The sequence below is a fragment of the Amblyomma mixtum genome, chromosome 2, assembly GCF_055824585.1.
Source record: "Amblyomma mixtum isolate Tamu chromosome 2, ASM5582458v1, whole genome shotgun sequence".
Taxonomy (NCBI): domain Eukaryota; kingdom Metazoa; phylum Arthropoda; class Arachnida; order Ixodida; family Ixodidae; genus Amblyomma; species Amblyomma mixtum.
This window is the reverse complement of record NC_143013.1, coordinates 8,586,923-8,610,807: the sequence shown is the minus strand read 5'-3', so window position 1 is coordinate 8,610,807 and position 23,885 is coordinate 8,586,923. Positions and strand designations below refer to the sequence as shown.

The following is a 23,885-nucleotide window of genomic DNA, read 5'->3' as shown; positions in this document are numbered from 1 at the left end:
AGATGGTTTTCCGTGATCTCGTTCGGACTGCGGAGAGCAGCCCACGGCCGCTGCAGTCCCGCGGGGGCGATATTAAACACAACAATGATTCATGACACCCAAAGCCTACAGCGGCGGGTCGCCTCGCCTCCTGCGGCCTGGGTAAGTGGCTCTCTCCGGCTGACGGGTGCAGGTCAATCTCCGTTAGTGGGAGGGGAGATCGAGGGCAGCGCCAGTTTTGGTAGGGCGGCACGACTTTCGCGGCGGCCCCACTTGTTCTTCCATGAAGTGCGCGGCGCGAGACCTCTCGATAACTACACGACGTAAGCCGTTGCTCGTATAGCGCCTCCAGATGAGAAGTCGGGTTCTATAGGGCGTTGGGAAATTGGATTGCCAGACGGCACCGATGCTGTTCAGGTTGCGCGGCTTTTGGTTGACCGAGATACAAGAAACTATACTGACGTACAGCAAAAATGAAAATGCCGGTTATTACCTCCCGCTCTCTCGAAGTGTACGTAGAAGTCTTATGGAAAGGTTTGCTGCTTTTCAACCTGTGTGAAGGGCTTACAGATTTTAATGAATCTCTTCAACAACTTGCTGTGCGCTGAGTCAGCTGACTGGTCATTAATGAGACCTTGTGGTGAAATATCTCTCTGCAGTCATACAGTCATCCAAAACTAGTTTATTAAAAGTGCAGTGTGTTAAGATTGTGCAACGTACGATCTCATTACTTTAGAATATTATAGGTTTCTGTAGTCTGATACAACTCAAGAAACAGGCGGCAGATGAACCTCAAAGGAGGTCTTCCATAGAGCCAATGGCGTCGACCGATTTTAGTGACGCCGCGGTTTTCCCCTTTCATCTGCTACACCCTGCGATTTCACGCCAGTAGGCCCAAAGGATCGGTCAAAGGAGAGATGGGGAGAATCGGTCAAGGTGGATAATCAGTCGACGCCGTTGGCCGGAGGGGTTAAGGGGCATTTGCCGCTTCGTTCTTGAGTTGTATGCGACTATAGCTGTTTGTACACCGTATTCATTCGTTTTATACATTGAACACGCAGATACGCCATGAAAGGTGTAATGACGGACTAATTAAAATGTTTAGTTATCACTTTCTTTGAAAACTACAAGGAGTTCTTAACTTTCAGTCAACATACAGATTTCCCTCATAGCATAGCCACGTGGTGCAGTTCCAATAAAAGTCGCAAACATAAACAACATTGTAAACTACGAACTAGCAAGACTTCACCAGGGTCTTCTGCTTCTATATTCACACGCAGAAGTCGCTGAATTTCTACTTGTACTGCGTTCACTACCTGGGAAATGTACGCATTTACTTTTGCCTGTGTTTCCGTTTGACTTCAGTTTTGTACCCACTCGCTTGTGCATGAAATGTAGTTGTTCCTAAACGAAACAAAAAAAGTTGACAATCTGCGTAAGCTCATGTGTTTACATGGCGGGTGCAACCATTTCCATCACACAAGTGTAGCGCAAGAAATACGAAGGTCGAATTATATCTCACAAGGGGGGTTACTTTAGCAAGTCGGTATGGTCCATGGCATACGAACGCGAGCGCAAAAAGCTTGCACGAAAGTTTTTTGCGCTACATTCATATGTCATCGTTTACCGACTTGCTCAAGTATCGACATTTGTCAAAGCCATACCCATTTTGTTGGTGCCTTATACAGTGAGTCGAAAAGTGCACTGTCAATAACGCTGTCATCATTACGGTGACGCTGACGCTGTCAGCGATAGAGACTCAATTGTTGTTTGGTCCAGATCATAAGAAGGTTGTGCCTCTCTCATGCATTGTAAGCAGAAGGGAGTGAAAAGGAGTGAACTGTCCCCTAACGAAAGGGTGCGCGCTGACTACCCTTTTACTCCCGTGCAGGCTTGCTCGTGTTTAGAGTGTGAAGCTACACGTCAGCCATGAACAAACCACTTGATGTTCGGATTCCGAATCGTCGGCAGAGCGTTGATGACATCACTTGCTGTAGAACGCATCGGACATCCCGGACTTTTGAATTCCGCAATTTCGCGCATTATTGGGCCAGGGCTGTTTCCGAATTGCTCGCCTGCACCTGAACTCAAATGCGTGAGCTTGCTGTCAAAAAGTATTCTTGCTCGTGTGTTTCGACATTTCGTTATTTATAAGCACAGTTTATTCCCCTTTTCGGCGTTTTTTTTTTTTTGTTCTTTCAAGCACGCTTTCAGGTCTCGTAAAGTGTCAGCACCTATAGCGTTTAATGACACGTTGCCAGTGATCGCACGAACCGGTTCGGCCACGTTACCGCGTTGTTGCCCCATCTCCTCTATAACATTTCCCAGACGTCCCCTTGCGACACTGATGCCTTCTTGAGGCCCTCCGCCTCGTAATCGACGGCCGCGCCGCTCGCAGCGCGGCTTCTCCGGCGGGCGAACAAGCTGCCGCGGGACCATCAACAACAACCGTACGCGGGGAAAAAGAAAAAAAAGCGAGAAAACAGAGCCGTCGCCCTTGCTCAGATTTCTCGCGGGGGTCGAAGTGAGGAGGTAGAAACGAAGGCATCCGAGGAAAAACTGAGACGTCAAAACGGCCGGGGGTCGCGAAAATATTGGCCCTCAGGCCCGATCGAGGCTCGTTTGGGGCCAGCCTTCCCCCTCCCTCCGCCGACGCGTGACACGATAGCCATCGGGCGTCGCGCGCTGTTCCGAGAGCACCGCGGGCGGCGGTCTCGACGTCGAGCAGCAGCAAGCAAGAACCGGCGGCCCGAGACTCGCTCGCCCGGCTCGCAGCTGGCATCGGTTGCTCCGGGGCAGTGGTGGTGGTGGTACCGTGCAATATCTTGCGCGGATGGAGAGGCCTATCGATCATGAAATTTCCTTCCCGTTTTTGCTCGAACGTTCGCATGTGATTGCTCTCTGAGGTGTCGCCCTGTTATCCGGCGCACAAGCCGAGCGCGCTTTCCTCCGGCACCGCCAACATCCAACTCTCGGCTGCGCCGCAACCCTGCAGCAACCTCCACCGGCGGGTAGCTGTCACGGCCGCTCGGCGGCATTTTGTCTTTGGCAATGTGCGCTCGCTCGCCGGGCCTCCACCTCGCATTGTGGAAGCCTGGAACGCGGCCGCTTCTGTCCTCGCGTGATCGACTTGGGATCCCCGGAGCGCCCACTGCTTCTCTCGATCGCCCCGGCCGGTCCCTCCCCGCGCTGAAATTTTCCGGTTCCCCGAACATCCAACGAGCATGTACGAATGACCGCGGCGGGGACCGACGGCGCGCGTATTAAAAAAAAAGGGGGGGGGGGGGGGGGGGGGGGGGGAACCTCGAGTCGGCGTTCTCTTCTTTTCTGATCTTCGTCCAACTTTGATAGTTTCGTTTTTTTTCCCTCCTCTTCCTTTTCTCTTTCTTCTTGGTGCAGCTGCGTGCCTTTAAGGATGAAATAAATAAAGAAAGAGAAGGATAAAATAAAGAGCGGAAGAGAGAGAGAAAAAATAAAAGCTGCGAAGAAAGCCGGTAGTCGAACTGAATCTCGGTATCGCTTGTCGTCATCGCGCGTCAGTTCAGACTCTTGCGGCAGAAGTGTAGCTGCAACCTGAGTTGTTTCACATTTTGAATTGAATTGACAGAAAGCAGTTTCGAACGAATCATCCGCAAGGGCGACTTCTACGGCTGCTATAAATGAGGGGATCGAGTGACTATAGGAAAGAAAAAGCCTACAGGTCATTTGCTTCCTGGCGGAGAGGGGAAATGACGAGCAGGATTCACTAGACCCCCTCCGAATTAAAAGCGCAGCTGTACATGCGCCTAAAGCGGAAGAAACAGGGTGAAGTGGAGAAGTCTTATTTGGTTGTTCTTGGCGAATAAAAGGTTCTGGAGGGTAATTAGTTAAGCAAATCTAAAAGTAATACAGTAGAATTCGGATATATCGACCTTGAAAAGGATCGCGAAATATTTCGATATATCCATAATTCGATATACAGAAGTGGCAGTAGTAAGCTTATCTGTAACCCAGAAGCAAGGATAGATTGCACCCACTCTAGTGGCGTGCTTAATTCTTGCAACGACGTGCTACCCGCTGGCGTGCTGGGAGCACGACACTGGCGATCGCGTTGCTATATAGCTAACCTGCTTCGCATAGGAGCCGCAGCGGACGGTTGTTGGGAATTAACCACTGCCTGCTGCAAGGTGCTTAAACCCATTACCAGTACATTATAAATAAATCGCTCATTAAAATTAAGTTTAGGTGGTTTCGGCTGCGCTTTCAGCAGCGAAGCGAGCGAATGATACCAGGCGAGGGCCACCACTAATGTTTAGTTTGGTTGGCTTCGCCGTATGGCAGCGATGTGGTGTGGAAATTGAGTACAGTAGATCGAAGGCCACCCTCGAGAACAGCCCACGTTAACTTCGTCACACGGCTTCACAGCGCTGGCCCATCCCCCAGTCGAGCCCAAGGTCGAGCAGTCGATCCGTCACCTTGCGCCACGGTGTGCCTTGCGCCAATAGGGATCGAGAACGTCTCCAGGAGAAGCGCCACTTGCAGGGGAACGGCAAGCAGTTCCGATATTCGAAGGACCGGCAGAATGGAACTTCGACACAGTGCGCGACTTTCCTATACGTTTGCCCAGGATTTTCAATAGGATAATCTGTGTGTTGGATATAAGCAATAATTCGAGATATCTGGTTTCGGTATACCCGGGCTTGGCTGCAGCACTACATTTTAGGACCATGCTTTGCACATGCTGCTCTCAGCTCACGCGATGAAACATGTGAAGACTGGTTGCTGCTCATAAAACTCCATCCTTGTCATGGCGTTTATCAACGCCCAAATAAACAATGGCCAAATCCCAATGCCCAGCACTATCAATGCACAAATCAAATTAACGTGGCTTAAAAAAAAGCAACATAATGACTGCTCTTTGTATGGCATGCACGGATATTTTAAAAATAAAGAAAAAATAAACTAAGAAACGGTAAGCAACGTCCGGAAGAGTCCAGAGCACCTGCTAGTAACGACGGCTTGTGTTGACCGTATGGTTCCGCGATCGATCAATCCTTGTTGGAACGCAGTGCGATTTGCTACGGGCTCTACCCGGGAAGACGTCTGAAGCTCTGCAAACGTAGCAGGGCCGCCGTGGCTCAGCGAATCAACCATGCCAACACTACATTGTGTCTGCTCGGCCCAACACTCACGCCTTATCTTTGGAGTCGCTCGCTGGCGAAGCGTGGGAGGCTACGACCAAGAGCAGCCGCGGGAAGTCGCCCGAAACAACGACGCCGCGCACATCTTTCTTGCTTCTCTCGTTCTCCCCTCTTCCTTCTTTTCATCGGCGCCGTGGAGGACAAGAGCACGCTTCCCAGCCCTTTGTTCGTCACTCCCAAGGCACGGCATTGATCTTGAATGTTGACCTTAGCGCCGGACGGCCATCAATGCCTGACCGTGAAAAGAGGGGGGTGGAGAGGTGGCATTTGAATGAAACACGCATAAATTCCGGGCCGGCCGCGCATCAGCGCGCGTGTCGGGTCCGCCCTCTAATTCCCGCCTAGCCGATGCTTATCGCGGCCGGACTGGCGCGTTCGGGGTCGCCACCCCCCTCTTCCCGCGACCTGGAAAGGCCGCCGCCGGCCTGGCTCTCAGTCGTCTCGCCGGCCTCGCCAGCCATCGACACCTGCCTCCTCGTATGCCGCATCGAGCGATCGCTCGAGCGCGGGCGGTGTGCGCTTCCACGTCGGCGTCGCCTATCAGCCTCCGCAGCCGCCGCTGGGGCTCCGAGCGCACGGAGGAACGTTCTGCTTTGGCCCGAAGCGAAAAGAGTGGCAGTGACCGCCTTTGACCGCGAAACTTTATTACACGTCTCGAAGCCCTCGCAAATCCGATTAAAATGACCGCGTACTAGCTGGGAGACAGTTGCTGCGTCTTTCCTCTTTCGAGCAACCTCTTCTTTCTCTTCCTCGTAAATCAGCTGCTGTTCTACTTCATTCGTTACCAAAGAAACACAACTGCAACAGTTTTTAGAGCTTGCAGCTAAGTTTGCGAGAGGAATGCTTCCTATCGATAGGCTCTGTCATGCGCACGGTTTGTGCAGATTCCGTCCACCGTACTTACACTAAATGTGAGCCAGGAGAAGACAGGCATAGGGGACATGGCGGACCTTTTACCATATAATACGAAATGAGCAAACAGTTTTGGAAGCACAGAAAGCACAGCATTTTAAGCTGAACCTCGTTATAACGAAGTTGAAGGGGCCCGGCATTTACTTGGTTATAGCCGTAGCTTCGTTACAGCTCGTGTTGACCGAGCTTCCAAGGGGAATCGTCATTCCTTCGTTATTTCCATTATTTCGTTGCAAACAGTTTCGTTTAACGAGGTTCGACTGTATTATAATTTTGCACCTGTAGTAATAATAGTTGCCGCTAAGAAAAGGAAATGTCAGGCACGTTGAATGCAGGCGGCGATCCTGTCCAACCTTGGCTGCATCTACGATGAAGTGTAGCTGCGGACAGCGTGCGCGATAACGTCGCCCGCTGCGCGGAAGAGTTACGACGCTGGCGACAAAAGCGCGCGACACGCGGCCCGCGTTAATACGACGACCAAGATTCTCCTCGCTGAGCGCCCTTCGCACGCTTGCACACCCCGCAGGAAGACGCGCGGCTAGCCCGCATCTCCTGACCCAAAATGTGGCTCCTCTGCGGTGGCCACACCGGGCCATAGTGGCGGGCGAGCGCGTCGTGATATATATCTGCGAGGCTGGCAGCCCGTCTTCTTCTTCCCCTGCGCGGACGGATCGAGGCGATATCGGGCTGGACGTAAGTCGCGCGCCGACAGCTGGGGTTCGCGGGGCCCGATAAGGCGCCCCGGGATGAAGTCCTGGCTGAGCCGTAAATTTGGGGATTACCGACCGCTGCTGCTGTTGCAGCCCGGCTTGTCATCTGCGGGCGGCCTTCCCATTCCTCTCTGAGCTCGTCACGGGCGCTGAGAGCTCGAGTGAGCCCGAGGGCACCCCTCCGGGGTTGCCAGGAAGGACGGCAGATAGATGCCACAAGAGTTGTGGACATTCCATCCAGGTTTTTATTCTATAATTTGCTGCGTTACTTTGTGACGCCCTCCTATTTACGCCTACGCGTGGGCCTGGAAGTTGGCTGGAGCCGGAGTGTAAGCCAAGCTCATACGATGCTAGACGCACAGACGTAAGAGGCGCTGGACAATGGACACCTGCAGGCGTGCGATAGGTTCTCAAAATCAAATTGATCCCCAAAACCGGCGAAGGACCGTGAATTCGGTCTCGAGTGCTCTATACCACGTATAAATGCATTTCCGCAGTGCTCCCCTTCATAAAACTGAGGTATAGAACGACTCACTGATAACTGCCTGACTGCCCAGAGAGTCATATTCGGGACTCGCACCGTACCGCTGTTAAGTTCAGTGTTGAAACAGACGCACATCAGTTGAAATGAGGCCGACGCCTACCTAAACGAGAGCCTCCCGAGATTATGACCCGCCATCACGCGATACACCCTCCGCAGAAAGTGCTTGCATTCTGTGTTATCCGAAGGGACTCATATAGCGAACTCTTACCTTCCCGGTTACATCTGTAGCAGGACAGGTAATCCTCTCCTCACTGCCGACATCGCGTAACTCCGAACTATGCGCACTGAGAGTGTTCGCACACCGGCCCCTCCTGCAAGCTCGTGACTCCTTTTTTGCCGGTTGCGTGGGATTACAAAAAAAAAAAAACAGCCAAACAAAAAACCTGGCTCTTCAGCCTCGTACGTTTCAGCCTGACTACAAAGTCTTACCTTGAGTTGATAGAACACAGCTTGTTCCTGTCTTTTCTTTTGATGTTAAACTTTCGTGCCAGTGACGACTCACTTTGCGTCTCAGCAGCATTTAAGAGCTAAACTCATCCCACTTTTTCGCCATCGTCAACGAAGGCAATTGATGAAACATTACCAACCATCAAGCGAGGGTTTCCTTTCAAGAGAGAAATGGCGTGTTATACGGCAGCGAACACTGCGGTCTACGTTGGCCGGTGCAAGTTCTCCCGCAAACGACGCCGTGTCGAGGAAGACCGGCGTATGCGGCAGGAGGGTGATCTCTCTGCCCTTCTTGTCAGAAATTGCCTCGACGTGAGTAGGCCAGGGCCCAAGGACCACCGAAGCATCGACCGCTCGGACGCGCCAACTATCCGCGCACCGCTCGTAACTTGATGGCGCATACGGTGGCCGCAGTATCTGGAAATTTCGGACCGCGGCGACGTGTGGGGAACAAGGAGGTTTAGACGATCGAAACTCTCTTCGATGTGTTCAGGCGTGACAAAACGTTGGGAATAACGGGCCCGTTCTACCCGTGCGTCGTAAGTATATGCCGGTTGGCCCTCAAGAGGAGCTGGTCGGCTGGAACAAGGGCGTGGTTGGAAGCGTCGTTCGGTAGGGCGATTCCTGGGAATGAGTACCTAGTCTTAGCCTCAGAGCGCCGCTATAGATTTCGACGTCTCCAGCACCTACAGATGAACTTCAAAGTTTTGTTTTGCTCTCCTTGTTCTTTCTTATTTTATTAGTATACCGGGACAAGACCAACAACTCCGTTGTCGCTAACAGTGGACGTCCCAGAAGGATACGAGGACTAGGGTCCTCCATCTGCGTAACTGTTTCTGCATTAAAATGCGGTATATGAATAAAATGTGATTTTGATTCTGACGGTAGTGAGAGCCGCACAGGTATACATTGGTTTGCAGGTCGCACAATGCGAAGGACGCACCCCGTGTGAGATGTCATCGTCGTGCCATAGCAACTATTCAGGACGGCTGAGAAAAGATAAATGAACGAACAGCCTTTGACTTTGGCCAAGGCTGGCTCTTTGGTTGGTCGCTTAAAGTCCGTGCTTATCATCAAGTGCATTTCCTGTCTAGAAAGTGTAGCTGTGAGGACGTTTGAGATGGAATCCAGCGTTAGATTTTGTTTTTTATACTGTTTCTCTACTCTAATACACGTCATCTACTGTTATACTTTCAACAGTATCTGTACACAACTTTGACTTCCTCCAACATCCAGTGAGGTCCTTTTTTTTTTTTTTTTTGCAGCTAGTGAATTTTCGTGATGTGGGCGTACGCTCCTCAGCCCGCTGCGAAGGTGTTCATCTTGTTGCGCCTATTTTATTTTAACGGTGCAGTGAGTCAAACACATCGGAAACTCTTCAACAGAATGGTCACAGGTCGTGAACGGCTATGCCTTTCATGACCAATTGAGGTGTATCTAATCAGAGGAACACCAAGGGGTCTGACGTCCCCTCTCGGTGCGAAGAAGCGACTGGGCTGAAAAAACTGCTCAGTTGAATAAGTTAAATAAGGTTTAAGTTCATTTGATCTGGCTTCCTCAAGAGGGCTTTCTAATTTTTCCCAAGTACACACTCGTCGTTGCTCTTGCAGGGCCCTCCAAACCTTCTCCATCCACTGTTTATATCCTGCTCCTAATAATCTGCCTAAGCTGTAAAGTAGATTATCAGGAGCGGTAAGGGTGCAGCTACTGTCGGAGCCAACTCAAGAACGAAGCGGCTTTTTTTCCCATCGCCCCTCATCCAGCCAATGGCACCGGCCGATTCTCATGAACCTGTTAGCCTGACAATGCGAGGAGGGGGCTATCCCCGACCATGGAGCGAGTGGATTAGTCCCTGTCATCTGTCACTCCCTGCATTGTCACTCTAGCAGGCTTATGATAATCGGCCGACGCCATTGGCTGGATGGAGGTCCTTTCACGGCTAAAAGCCGCTTCATTCTTGAGTTGTAATAAGGGAGTAATTACTCATTGACATCCACCCGAGCGCAGCCATACGGCTACAAAGGAATACAGCTTTCTCAGAAACTTCGTAGTTAAAGAAAAATTCGTCCTGGTCCGGGATTCAAACCCGGGACCACCGCTTCACCAGAGCAGTCTCTCTACCAATTGAGCTAACCGGGACGGAAAGCTATGGCTCGGCGTGAGCGAATTGATCAATAACTCGAAGTGGGAACTGTGTTGGTAAAATGTTTAGGGGAATCCCCCAAGGTGGAGTAGATTTGTAATGAGGAAGCAATTACTCATTGATCTGGGATTTCCCTAAACATTGGACCGACCATCACTCTTGAGTTGTATCCGAGATGGCTAGGCAGCCTGAAGAATCCACACCCGGTTCCAGACTTTTGCCCTCTAGACACCCTCCCTTGGGTGCTTGCATCAAAACCCTACCCCCAATTCAACTGCCATTGAAAAAACTTTCCACAGTTTGAAACAGGGAGCTCGCACGCCTTGCGTCATCTTGCGGCTATGTCCTCAGTGCTCTTCGAGGATGCTCTGTCCCAGCGTGCGCTGACAACGAGTGCTCCGGCGTCACCTCTTGGGACACGCACATTTGCTCAGCGACGTTGTCGTCCCTTCCCCCCCCCCCCCCCCCCCCCCCCCACACACACACACACTTTTCGCTTCGCGTTTTCGCAGCAGCTGGCGTGAGCGCGCGCAGTCCCTGCTGCAGACCTGCGCCGAGTAGTGCCCAGTGTCCGCGATGAGCGAACAGCGTGAGGGTCGCCGGCGCTTCCCGCTCACGGCGTGGCGTGCGTGTGCAGATACCGATCTTCGCTCGCGGTACCGGCATGCGTTCCTCGGCGCGGTCACGTCTCCCAACACCATCACCGGCGCCAGCAGCAGCAGTGCGCCCAGCCGACAGCTCACTTTGGGAGACGCACGCGAGAGCTTTGTCCGCACAAAGGCACGTTGAGTTGGCGGGCATCTGCCGGCGTTGCTCGCACGCTACCCGGCAGGAAAACAGCGCGCTGCCGACGCTCTTCGAGGTAACCACAAACAGAGCACTTCCTGTTATACCACGCGGTGGCGAGCGTAATTGCCTCTGTCCGCACTCAGGAGCCCGTGGAAGCGCGCGGCTGTGGTGTAGAACTGCCCATACCTAACATGCAGCAGAACCAAAAAAAAAAAAAAAAGAAACAAGAAGAGGGTTTCGGAAACAGCGTCTTGCTATGCTTTCGCCGCGAAGAAATACTCTCGAGTTGACCTCGCGCGGCCCACTGCGTCGCCGGCGTGATTGACTGTAAAGTACAGCGGCGGCGATATATCGGTCTGACATGTGCCAAGCCAGTAGGAGAGAGAGAAAAAAAAAATACATAAACGGGTAGGCTGCCTATTTAATGGGATGTTTTATATAACAACAAAATGCTGCCGTATTGTACTCGCGTGGTCTATCACGCGCTTATTTCAGGCGATAGCCTGGGCCCAGCCTCAAAGGATACCCGTGCGCTGTGCGTGGATATTACCGCAGCATCGTTCTTACGCCACGCTGAAAGTGGGCAGCAGCTGGCCTACAGTGCACGGCCATTGTGCTGTCAGCATTGCTGTAAAAATGAGACTCCTTCATAATTTGTTCGTCCTCGTCATGGCTTTGAGCTCTCCATAAACAGTACTGGTTAGTATCGCTAGTTAGATACGCGCTACTGGAACGCAACGTTGCCGTGCAAACTTAGTTAACAAGTTGTACACCTAGAACTCGTCAACCCATTCCCTCTCGCATTCATGCCTCTTTCATGGCTGTTGTATCTTTCTTTTTTACACTGCAATAACTGCGCCATGTCTGTAACTAGCTTCGCATTCCTCATGTTCAGGATGGCTGCAACGCACTTAGGCTCGCTTTACACGCCTTGAAGAACATCCATATGGCAAAAACAAAACAAAAAACAAGAAAGAAAGCAAGAAAAGGGTGCGCCGCTCTCGCTCGCTAAATCTCGTCGGCGCAGGAGCGAATGTGCCTTCAACGCCGGGATGCTCGTTTGCCGTTCTCCGTGCACAGACAACTCCTCGCGCGCTTTTTCACCCGCCACTCGCTTCCGCTGGAAGCGCTCGTTGCGACTGTGTTGCGGCGCGCGCCCGAACCAACCGGGAGCCTCTCCCAGCTGTCGCTCGTTGACGAGTTTGCGTTTCGCATTGGGTTTCTTCGCCCGCATCGCACGCCACATGGGCGCGCGAGCCAACAGCTCCCTCCTCTTCTTCGCACCCTTGTCTCTGGCGCGGAGAAGAAGGCTTGCAGTGAAGGAGAAGGAAGAGAGAGTTAAGGAGTCCGCCCCGAACCGAGCACCGGCAGAGCGGTGGGAGGGAGTTGGCTGCTCCTCCGGTTGGGCTGTCTCGGGGCGTCCCGAAGGAAGAATGGAGCACCCGTCTGCCTGCTCTATGTTGGCGGAGCTCCCAGCTGTGGGTTGCGGCTCCGACAGCGAGCGGCTGTCGGGCGTGCGCGGACAGGTTCTTACAAATTATTCTGTTGTTAGTGGGCACCAGTCTCTGCCCTGTAGTTTCGCGATTTGTGCGCGTACAGAGCTGTCACCGGTGCGTGCCCGAAGCTGGAACCATCCTGGTGCTGGCATAAACGTGAATAAACTAAAGCGAGACGACATTAACAAATGCAGGGTTTCTCTTCATGGTCACCGATAACACTGAATTTTTGTGTACGAAATAAAGATATTTACGCTACCGCCGTACCTAAAAACACACTGCATTATCACCCAAATCTCTAGGCTACAAGCAGAAATTCGGGCTGTGAACTGTAAACTGCGAGGCATGTATTGGTAGAGAGAGCTGCGGCTTAATTTAAAGCTTCTGTGCCTCTTTAACGTGCACCGAGGTTTCGGTTCAGTGCACGAGTGTTTCTACGCTTCGCTTTCGTTGAAATGCGGCCGCCCATCGGTCGGGATCGAACTCGCGCTCACTAGACGAAAGCCGTAACCACTGAGCCACATCGGCTAGTTCCCTAACCTTTCGCCGTTCACTTTATCGCTCCACTGGACGTACAGGCTGCATCGTGCATCCTAAACCACCGGGCTCATTCTGCCTCGTTTCACACCGATCCGGAGCGGACATTCAGGATCGTTGGGGGAAAATGCGGGAGCATCGACCGAGTACCCAACTTAGCTGCATCTATGTAGCGTGCTCGGAAACAATACCAAGCTACTGATTTTTCGAATTTTCGGATGCTGAGTGTGTCAGCTTTAGCCGATCAACGTTTGAGAGCAAGATGACTCCCATCGAAACGAGGGCCGCTCGCTTCGAAAGAAATTCGTCTTGGTGACGTCACTATGGTGGTGCGGGCGAAGTATGAACGCACGGTGCACAGAGACTTGTCTCAATCCACGTCCATGACAATGCGCTACAGAATGACGCTATTTTTGAGAGTCAGAGGACTTCTGTGAGAACGCAAGCCCACCCTCTATTCTCGACACGAATGCTGACGTCAAAACAAATAGGAAGTTCAAATACATATTCTTGCTTCAAATCATTCGCATGTTAATCAGCATAGCGTAATAATTTGCTTATTATTGTCAGTTCCATCTGCAACTTCGTACGTAAAACGAGCCACTTAATATTTCGTATACAGATAAGGAAGTTAATGTTGCGAGCCACTGTTTAAGCCACACTTCTAGCGCCGAATTGGAGCTATATGCAAGCGCGTTTTTAAAAACCAGCGCTTCTCGTGCATCCCAAGACCATTGTGTTCAACGGTGTTTCGATGCGCGCAAGTATCGGCACTCTCTTTACCCCCCCCCCCCCCCCCCCCCCCACCGCCCCTCTCTTTAATGTGGAAGCCAAAGCAATCAACCGGAAGGACGCAGAAGTCAGTATACAGTGTACTGAAAGCAATCAAGAAAAAAAGAAAGCAAAAAAAAAAGAAAAGGAGGACCCAGGGGAATGTAGAAGAGTAATGCGAGGCGAACGCTGCTTGAGCAATGAGATGCACCAGAGGTGCGGGTGGAACGGTAAACTAGGTCGAACTCAACGAGGCATCAGTTTGTTAAAAAGTAAACATACTAAGTAAGTAGCGTGACCCCTGTGTCATTATCAAAAAGCACTTTTGGAGTACCGAAGATGGAAGCAGATGGCCATGTCCGTGCACGCACCATCTGCACATCAATGGTGACGCCGGCGATGCCACCAATTATAGAAAGACGACAGGGAAGAACGAATCAATTTGGGCGAGTAGGCAGTGCATGATGAAACTTCTGCAGCATAGGCACAGCGCAGGACGTAACGACGAATCAACACAAGCAGAGGAGGAGGCAGTGAGGAAAGGAAATGCATAGTAGCGTACGAGGAGGGCGACAGAGTAGCGTGCTACGTAACTCATTCGGCTATATGTTAAGCTAGCATGACTGTGGTTACACATTGCCGTCGCTGAAGCACCACTGCTGTGATTGCGAAAACGTGCGACAATTTCTGGCGTTTTCGTGTGCTGTCTCGGATAGAAAGCGTTGTGAGTTCTTCACTAAATAGCTTGTTTGGCAAGTTGGCAAAGTGTAGCGTGTTTGGCGAAACATAGTTAGAGAGACTACTACTCTAATTTTGTCTAAATTAATTAGAGAATCACACGTCTGCTTGAAAGGCCATATCGGACTTACATCAGCCAAATAGGCCGATGTCTCAATGAAAAATTAAAGGCACATGATTACAATGACACACCTGTCCCCATCTGAGGTCATGTAGCAAACAATGGAGAGCACTGCAGAAACTGCAAAGACGAAGATGATGATGACATCAGTGCCTGCGAGCCATTGTGCATATTGTTACCGACAAACGCAGCAGGACGAGGCCCGCCGAACCGCCAAGCACATTCAAGACAAAGAAGACGTTCGGCCACGCGCTGGGAGACAAGGTTCGGCTACCAGGTGGCGCGGCAGAGTGTCAGCAGTGTGGCAATATTCACTACACGCACGGATTAGAGTCATCTACGCATGCAAGTGGAGTGTAAAAAGGATCTCATACTATTTGCTGTCTTTGGGTCCCAATTGGTGAATTATCTGTTTGAGTGCAACAAAACTGCGGCGGGATATTGCAGGTCACATGGGCTTTTGTATGTTTTCTAGGGCTTTTTTGCTTCAAGCAGAGAGAAGGTGCTCAGTGTAGAAGTGCATCGTGATCGCAAAAAACCGCGATTCATTGGCAAGGAACACAATAGAAGCACATATGATAACAAGGTCGAAAATGAAAAAAAAAAAATGAATGTTGACACGTGCCAGTAGCAAACATGTTTGTTTCCTATGCATAACATGTGTGCATTGTTTTTCCAAATCTGACAGCCACCAGAGTACTTCTACCTCCTGGCCAGCCAATAACGATCCCAGTACGGGTCAGCCCTGCAGTGTGTTGCGTCCTTACTGCGTCTCGTCCATTGCGCTGTAAGTCATGGAATATTGTTCACATTTATTATTCTCTAAATTGTAATGCACAGAAAGCTTGCTGCACACTTGGCAACAACAGCCGTTCGAGTGTTAAGCCATTTTTTGGTGAGCATTAAATGCCGGTTTCGCCGAATATAAAATTTAAGCGAAGCGAGCCTTGCGGCTCGCAACAGCCGGCCTGCTCGCGACGTGTCGCGCGTAACACACATGCGGGCCGCTGAATGTGTATGTGGCTGTCCGCTTCCCCGTCCCATCTGTGCCGTCGCACAAGATGATCGTATGGGTCGAACTCGATACGGGTCCGAGCCCATACAATGGCGAGCCGGCATCGTGGGAGCCGTCTTTTAGGGCAGCACCATCGCTGTCGCCACGCGGTGCCCATTGCGGAGGAAGCCCATCGCGGGGCTTCCGTATTCGACGATTTGTTCCGGCCAGGGAGGAAAGGCTGGCTGAATGTGCTCGCCTTCCGGACTCGCAGGCGCCCCGTACACGACCGACTTTTGACACCGAGTACGTCGCCCATGCCTGAACTCTTCAGTGGAAGTTCGGTGCAGCTCAGTCGAAGCCCAGGCGTGGTGAGAATCGCACGTGAGAATCGGCGCCAGACGCCACAGGGCGCTTGACTCAGCTCCAGCCCTGTCACACAGCGCAGCAATCAAGATATTGTTCCGTACCTATTCTCAATGCACTGGAGTCAGGAATGCTGCTAATGTTTCTTGGAGTACCGTCGTGGCACCTCCACTCTCGCCGAGAGAGAGAGAGAGAGAGACTCTTTAATGAAGAGCAGAGAATTTAGCCGGCGTTTAAAAATCACTGGCATGCTACTCTGCGTAGGGAGGGGAATTTGGGAGATAAATACAGAAGGAGAGCAGAGTGGAAGAGGTAAAAAAAAAAACGAAGATAAAATACGGCCATGAAATGGGTACTAAGGATGCAATGGCGAGTATTGATGTAACCTATGGAGTGATGGAGTGCATAGTCCGTCAAATGGGCTGACGAAGTTGAGCCAAGTTAATAGAACGACTAGATGAATGAGAGCAGATGTAAACCTCCGATTAACTTAGGCAGATACATTGCCCCTTTTATTTTGCTTGCATGCAGCGCACATACTGTGTTCCCAACTGCGAGGCATAATTCTAACAACAGCGCCAGTATGTGTTCCATGCCATTGTCGAAAATTCAACTCACGCAGATCAAAATTTTCCTATTTCAGGTCCTTTTTCTCGGTAGCAGCTTAAAAACTACATCAATTGAGAAAAAATGAGCTGATTTAGGCTCCTAAATTTCCCTGAAGCCATGTAAATGTTGCATTTTAGAACTTCTTCAACCGTGAAATGCCATGAAAACGGGAAAATTCCCCGAATGGAGCATCACTGAGCACCAACTGGTTCGGCATTAGCTTCGTACTGACCTCCCGTTCCGATTTTAGATGTAATTTCTGTATACGGGTGTCACCCAACAACTAACCCGGGGGGGGGGGGGGGGGGGGGGGGGTAGAATTTATTTTACTACACTGCTCGATTCTTGCAGCCTTCATGCTTAGTCACAAGCAAGCATTGCAGCTCGCAGAACGCCTTTTCAGCCGCGGTTGATCCTCACCCTAGGGTGAGGTCAGTCTGATGCATCCAACTCTCCCGTGGGCGACAGAAGGCCCGCTCCACGAGGCATAGGGGAGACTAATCGCCGCCGGAGATCTGCGCTCGATTTTCGCTCCGCGCACAACAACGCGCGCTCTCTTTCCGGCGAAGAGCAGCGGCGGCTTCCTTTGTTGTCATTGTCGCCCCCAAAAGACGGAAGACGGGCTGTCAAAGGGCCGTTAGACATGCTTGGGTAGCGGCGACGATACGGGGAGCCTGCATCCAGCGAGGCCCACGAGGAGCTGTGCGGTCCAAGGTCGTGGTGGCCCACTGTCGGGCGTATATACGGCAGCTGCTTACGTGTCTTTGGGAAATCGCCCGTGCGTGGAGTGGCTCGTGGACTTCGGGCATCCGCGCAACTCAAGGCCGCAGAGTGAATGTGGCATACTGCAATCTTCACTCACAGAGGGCAGTTTATCCCGATTTGCTTATAGCCTAAGCAGGCACGCAGCTGTATTCAAGTGTGCCTGAGAAGTTCGCTTACGGTTTTTGCGCACGAGATGTGTTTTGTTTTGTTTTTGATCTTGCCTATTTTCTCCTCAGAAAAGAGAGAATGAGCTGGATTAAGCCCTGATCGTTACGGTACGGCGCAAAATGTTACATTGAAACTGCCTCCACTAGGAGTTTTTCAGGTAGCTATTGATTATGCTTCTCTGGCAGCTTAATTACTTATTACCAATAGTCACGAAAAACCGGAGCTCTGATCATAGAGCGCAGTCTCTTCATTCACAAAATGCTGGTGAAAGAGATCCCGGCAGGGGTGGCAACAAAGACACAAGGTATCGTAGCTGGTATACCTCTTAATTATTCGGCTAACTAAGCAGATACTCCGCTTTAGCTGGGACCATTTCACGACCTGGGATACAGTTGTAAATATATTCTCTCCCCCATCCTTTCTGGCACCGCTTCTACATTTTTGTCGCGTCCCTATCTCCTCCTCCAGTTGCCGTGCCGGCCCCCATCTTTGCCCTCCATTTTGAATAGAGAAACCATTGGAAAAGCATGCGTGAGTTCGTACTTCTCGCTATCACCCAACGCTGCTCAGATCCCTCTAGAAGTTGTCTTAAATGTTCTCCATCGCTTTGTTTTTTTATGTTTGTTTCGAGGAGAGTGCGGGGTTTCCTTGAAAGCTCTTCAGCGACGCCCGGTGATTGTACATTCACAGTTGTGCTCTACAGGCTGGCCTGGTCATTTAGCTCATGCACGTCCTGTATACGACGTCCCGCAGACTTCCTCTATGCGGTAGGTTAGCAGGAAACAATGCAACCTATTGCGTGTGGTACATCGTGCTGACCCCTGGTGCAGGACGGCCGAGCACAGGGCGATACAACAGAAGCGAACTGAAAGAAAAGTCAAGACGCACTCATGATCGAACGCCAGCTGCTCCCGTGCTCTGATTTATCCCTTCAGTCAGCGAGATCGTTTAACCTCGCTCTTACGAGGAACGTCGCGGCATCGATCAGTGCAACCGGTAAGAGACTCGGCGCCACTTTGCCTCGGCCAACGACCGCTACGGAAGGTGCAGGTGAGGAGACGCTGCAGGCTTGGCACAGCGAGGCCGTCCTTCCTGCATCACGGCTCAGGCAGCCGCTGAACTCTTCCTGGCTGGACAGAGGCCCTGCCACAACACCGCCGATACTATCCCCTCAAAGACCCGTGGCAAGCCATGCAACGTGAATGAAGGAAAAGAAAAAGGGAGGGGTTAATTTGGAATTTAATAAACGAGAAAACGACCCTATTGCTGTCTAAGCAGATATTGGCTGTCACGAACGAGAATGAAGACCCCTTTTCAATCACGACGAAATCCCTTTTGCGTTCGGTTCAATAAATTTGATTCAATACATTTTAGTTGTGAGTTAGTGCCTGTGTCTCGCCTTCGTTCTTTCGTGTGGTTTGCATGGTTTGGTGCTATCCTTTCACCAATTCAAGTATGCACCAACTAGCCCAAAGAGAGGTGTTAATTCGTCAAGCGCATGTTCGATAAGAAAAGGTTAGCTGAGTCAATATCTTGGCTTTATGAGTTGCTTAAAAGGGCTTCTTTCCGGACGCAGCAAGGTGGAGGTGTAACTGATGGTGAGAAAACTTACGTGGTTGTGGTATGTGGGATTTAACGTCTTAAAGAATCACATGAGCTTAGAGAGGTGCCGTAGTGGACGACTCTGGATTAATTTATACCTCATGGGATTCTTAAACATGCTTTGAGATCACACAGTGAACGTGGGCGTTTTTGTATTTCGATTAATCTTCCTTGCTCTCCACAGCTGAACGCCATGGCGACTAAGCCCCTGCGGCGGGTTATGTGAGACCAATAATTACTTGTTGTGCATCAGTGTGCTGTCATCGAAGAAAATTTGTAGCGCGTAGCGTTTTTCCCGACCGACTTCAACTTTTTCTTGCCTGGTAGCAGCGGTGCCCCTTGAACATTATATTATGACTCCTCAATATTCATTTCGATGCGCGGTTCTAGACGGCGGCAGCCGCAGAAGTGTCGCCGAATAGATGGCGCGCGGCGTCAGTCTATCGGCGTTTAAGCTACCGGTGCCTTGCAGCTGAGCCCGGCTTTCAGGAGAAGCTGTAGCTTGGTGCCTCCATGTCATCTTCTTTAGAGGCTCGCAGCTGTTTTTCTTAAGCGAAACTTCAAGCAGCGTCTCATCTCATGGACATCTTCCCATGACTGCATTATACGCCACAGTTCGCGTCACGCGCCTCTAACTTCTTTCCGCTAGCTGCGTGCTCCAACGTTGCCCCGAGTTCATTAGCATAAAAGATGATAATCCCTCCAGGGAAACTTGTGCCCCCCCCCCCTTTCAGGCGAACGGCACCGAGTGCTATAGGCGACAAGCTCGAGCGCCTTTTTGAAAACCCTTCCCTCTTTCTCGCATGCGCTCCGCCGTCCGATGCACCACGGTCTCTTCCTCCAGCGTATACGCAGTGCAGCCGCTTGCTTCCAAAGAAAGAACCCGTTGCCCGGCGAACCAGCAAAGAGCGCGCCTCGCCGGCTCTGTAGACACGTGTAAACAGCTGATGTGCCAGCCCCCTTCTTTTTCCTCCCTCGTGCTTCCTTTCTGGGTTGCTCATCCGTGTCGTCGCGAGCTTTCTGTTCGCGCATGCGTTCAGAAGAGGCCGCGCCGGACGTCGACGCTGTGTGTCTGGGAGCGGCTCTCTTCTCTCACCTCATCACGGTCGCTTTGTTTTCGCTGCCGCCATTATTGTGCGCGTGCTTTTCAACGGCTACGGGGGAAGTTGCGTCATTATCATTTCGATGTTTGCCCCCCGCGCGCGCTACGTGAGTGCAGCCGTTCGACGACGCGCGCAGGTAATAGGCCCTGTATATACCTGGCAAGCCTGCGTGCGCGGACATTATTGACGCTGTTCGCGGGTCCCCTATTTGCATAGTTGATCGGGAACGACGCAGTGGCGTTCGGCGGAGCAAAAATGTTCAGCGCTGCCGCCACTCCTCTGGCGCAAGCTCTTAATGCCTTTGCCAACTGCCGGCGCCGGGTAGTGGAAACGAGGGAAAGGAGGAAGGTAGGGCGAAACTTATTTGCAGTGCTAACTGCTTGCGCACCGCTGCTGGCTTGGGGCCATTTATAATCTCCGCGTACGCGAACCGCGGAAAGGGCTAAAATTGCGACGAGGTGTGCAAAACTTCAACGAGATTCGCTGCGCGACGTTTTATTCACCAAAGTAAATTTGCTTGACTTATCTGACTGCAAACTAAGATAAGAAACATCGATTAGCCCGTCGTGTTTGTTCGCGAAGCATTTGGCAACGAACTTTCAGCTGTCGACGTCGGGTAAGGTCGAAGTTGGCGTTGCTGTCTCTTTCAGCGTTTTTACTTTTCAGAAGGCATTATGCCACTTTCTAAACTGGGCACATTGACAGAAGTTTTATCAGAATAATTTGTGTAGGTGTCTTCATTTCCGTCGGTATTTTTATTGCCACTTCTGTTAATTACGAACTCAAGGAATTACTACTATGACTGTAACTACGTCATGACGATGATGATACTGATGGCGGCAATGATTGTGACCTATAGCCTAACTTATTTCAGGTCATATTTCTTGTTCTGACTGGAGTCGTTGAGTTGTGTTCAGCGACAAACTTATCGGGAATAGCGAATTTTTATCAACATCTTTATCACCCCGACGAACACCGCAGCTCGGCGCGCAAAACGAAAGCCCTAAATTTTACATCCTTCGCGAGGACCGACGAAAGACGACACCCTTCTCCGGAGAGCTTCAAGCGAGCCCCCCCCCCCCTCCCCGAAACGAAGAGAGAGAGCGAAAGTTGGCCCCGCCACCGCCTCTCAAACAGCACCGCTCCGCTGTCCGATCGTGATGCCAGAGCAACGAGCGAGCAGCACCCAGGGAGAGGAAGCCGCCAAGCAGGTGAGGAGCCGGCTTGCGACGGCGGAGGAGAGCCTGTTAACGAAATTTGGCGAGCTTGAAGGGAGGGAAGAGGAACGCAGGGGTGTAGTGTGTGGTGGAGAGAGAGAGAAGAGGGGGCGACTCGCCTACCCGGGGCGTGGCCCCCGTCGCTATCTCGTTGGCCGCTGTTCGCGGCTCGCCTTTTTGCATCGCCGATGCGAGCGGTCCTCATCTCGCCGCGCTCCTCTTCTTGTTGCTGTTGCCGCCGCCGCCGCGTGCTTGGGCCTCATTTATTCCGGTCCTAACGAGCCGCCGAAGAAGACACCTGGATTGCGTTGCTGGCGTCTCTTCGCCGCGCGGGTTTCCTCCCCCCCCCCCCCCCCCCCCTTCCTCCGACTTCACCTCGCTGCATCGGCGCGATGATGGCTTCGCGCCCGCCTCTCACAACGCGGGCCGGCCTGTCCGGCAGACCGGCCTCGGAGCGGCGGGGAATGAAAATAACAAGGAGCCTCCTCTGGAGCGATGGTGAGGAGACCCCCTTGTGGGATGCCGAACAAGACGCGCGACTCGGGATGACGGGCGGCTGCGGAGTGCGTGCGCGTGGGACCTATTACGGCGGCGGCGACTCAATGCGGCTCCGCGATTTAAAAAGGAGAAAAGGAGAAGAGTTTGTTGTAAGCGCGGTTTCGCTCAAGGAACGGGTTTTATGACATATGCGCGCACGTTTTTGCGAAACCCCTCTCTCCGGGTCACTGTGGGGAAGTGAAACGGAGAGCTGAAGCGAGCCTTTGTGTACGACGACTGACTACACTTTCAGGGTACGCTTGAAAAGGCGGGAAGTCAACTTGGACGGGTATAAGTAGCGTGGAAACTGGCGATTGAAAATTCACGGCGTTCCTAGGACAAGTCCTTCTATGGAAGGCAGTGTCTGAGAAAGCACGCGAGGTGCTTTTATAATTTCAAAGCACGTCCTTAGACTAACTTTCATGCCTCGGTATCGTGTTAGAAACTGTCGCACCAAAGTTAGCGACATAGACATGGCACGGAATGAACTCGTCTCGTATAATCTGCTATTGGAGAGGTAACGCGTTCGGTATAGCCACGGATATCTTAATTCAGGTTGTATTGGGGCGAGCGAAAGTTGCTTCTTATGGTATATTTGTTCACACTGAGGATCCGGGACCTCGAGCTGGTTCGAAACACCATGATGAAGCGTTTTCATTGAGCCTTGTTGGACACTTGGGCCGCTTATTTAGAGTTGAGAAGCTCCAGAGGGATTTCTATACCAGAGAACCGATACTGTCAAAAGTAGGGATGAACTTCACTACAACTGCAGAGCAGCTTTGGTAAACGTGCTGCTAAATAGGAGTAGTTCAACTTCAGCTCGACGACCCTGCTGTTTTACGGTATCAAACTTGACTGATACATGAACGGGTCAAACGCACGATTTACGTCAATGCCGACAGGTGTGCTCCTTTTGGCGCCACATCTAAAATGCGCGCTCTCGCACGCTGCATTAAAAAAAAAAAATAGTTTGGCACAAAGAGGAAGAGAAATGTTTATTAAATAAAAAACAAGGAGGTTTATTTCACTAGGAAGGCAGTTACTGCAACATCTCTGCACTGATCCAGTGAACCTATTAACTTTTAATTGATTTTTCGCTAGCTTTTAAAGAGTTTTAAGTGACCGCAAACGGCCTCACAACACAAATATAGCGCAACAAGCACCGTTTGTCACAAGTTTTAATGAAACTAGGACTGATTCTTTGACCATTGATGTGGCAAATTGAAGCAACTATGGATGGGATAAATTTCAGGCAGAAATGCTAGGTGAGAAAAGCGAAGCACTTACGATTGTCCCGCCCTCCTTTTTTCCTGCTCGCACCCGTTATTATTTTTTTTTTTGTCAAAGTGTCGGAAGCACTTTTTACTTTCATCGTGTGCACACTAGCGCGCTAAATGCGAATATTATTCGTTCCGTCGGTTCGTAGAGTCATCGACCTGAAAAAAACTGTCGATAGCAAATTTGTTCGACGTATATGTTGTCAGCGTTGATAGAAAGCAATTCGCCTAAAAAAAAAAAAGCTCTTTATGAATTGTTTCAATGCTTACGCACGAACAGTTCTTTGACCAGCCGCAGAATATTCACTTTTTGTCCGTGTTCTGCAGATTTCAGCCGAAACAGATTAAGTTCATTTCACTTGACGAAGAGCACCTAAACACTGGTTGGGCAAATGTCAATGGGAACCACACTGACGCCGCTATGCTATCAGTGATAATGCAGCAGCTGGATGGGAACTTAACATTCAGAAAACATTCAAAAATACGGCACTGTTGTGTTTCGGATTTTTCACGTGATGGTTAGGTATATGCGCTTGATGGGCTATGGTACCCCCTGTGCCAAAATTAACTGAGCAACAGGTTTTTGCTTCTCGGCCGTATAACGGGGCATTCACGGCACCCCTAAAGACCGAAAGCTGTGAAACGTGCGGACAAGGGTTCACCTTGCTTTACACAGGTTCAGAGCTTAAAGGTGCACTGAAGAGGAATCTGAACTTGTCTTTTTGCCGCGGGAACTCGATCTACACGTTCCTAGCATTCTTAGAAACTGCGACTTATTGCCCTGTATGGCCGATTTCCCAAATTAAATCGAATTAACGGCCGGCTCCCGCCCTTTTTTTTTTAATTCTGCCTCCTACGGTGGGCGGAGTCGACAAACGCG

The 23,885-nt window shown here is 51.1% G+C and overlaps 1 long non-coding RNA gene across 1 annotated transcript in view; it reads left to right on the top strand.

The window, feature by feature from the left end:
* LOC149358347 (uncharacterized) overlaps nucleotides 1-15,135 on the top strand; it is a 164,795-nt gene extending 149,660 nt beyond the window's left edge. Inside the window, exon 3 of the long non-coding RNA XR_016288230.1 lies at nucleotides 15,056-15,135. This is a non-coding gene — a long non-coding RNA (uncharacterized LOC149358347). The remainder of the gene's footprint in view (nucleotides 1-15,055) is intronic.
* Nucleotides 15,136-23,885: the final 8,750 nt, after the last annotated feature.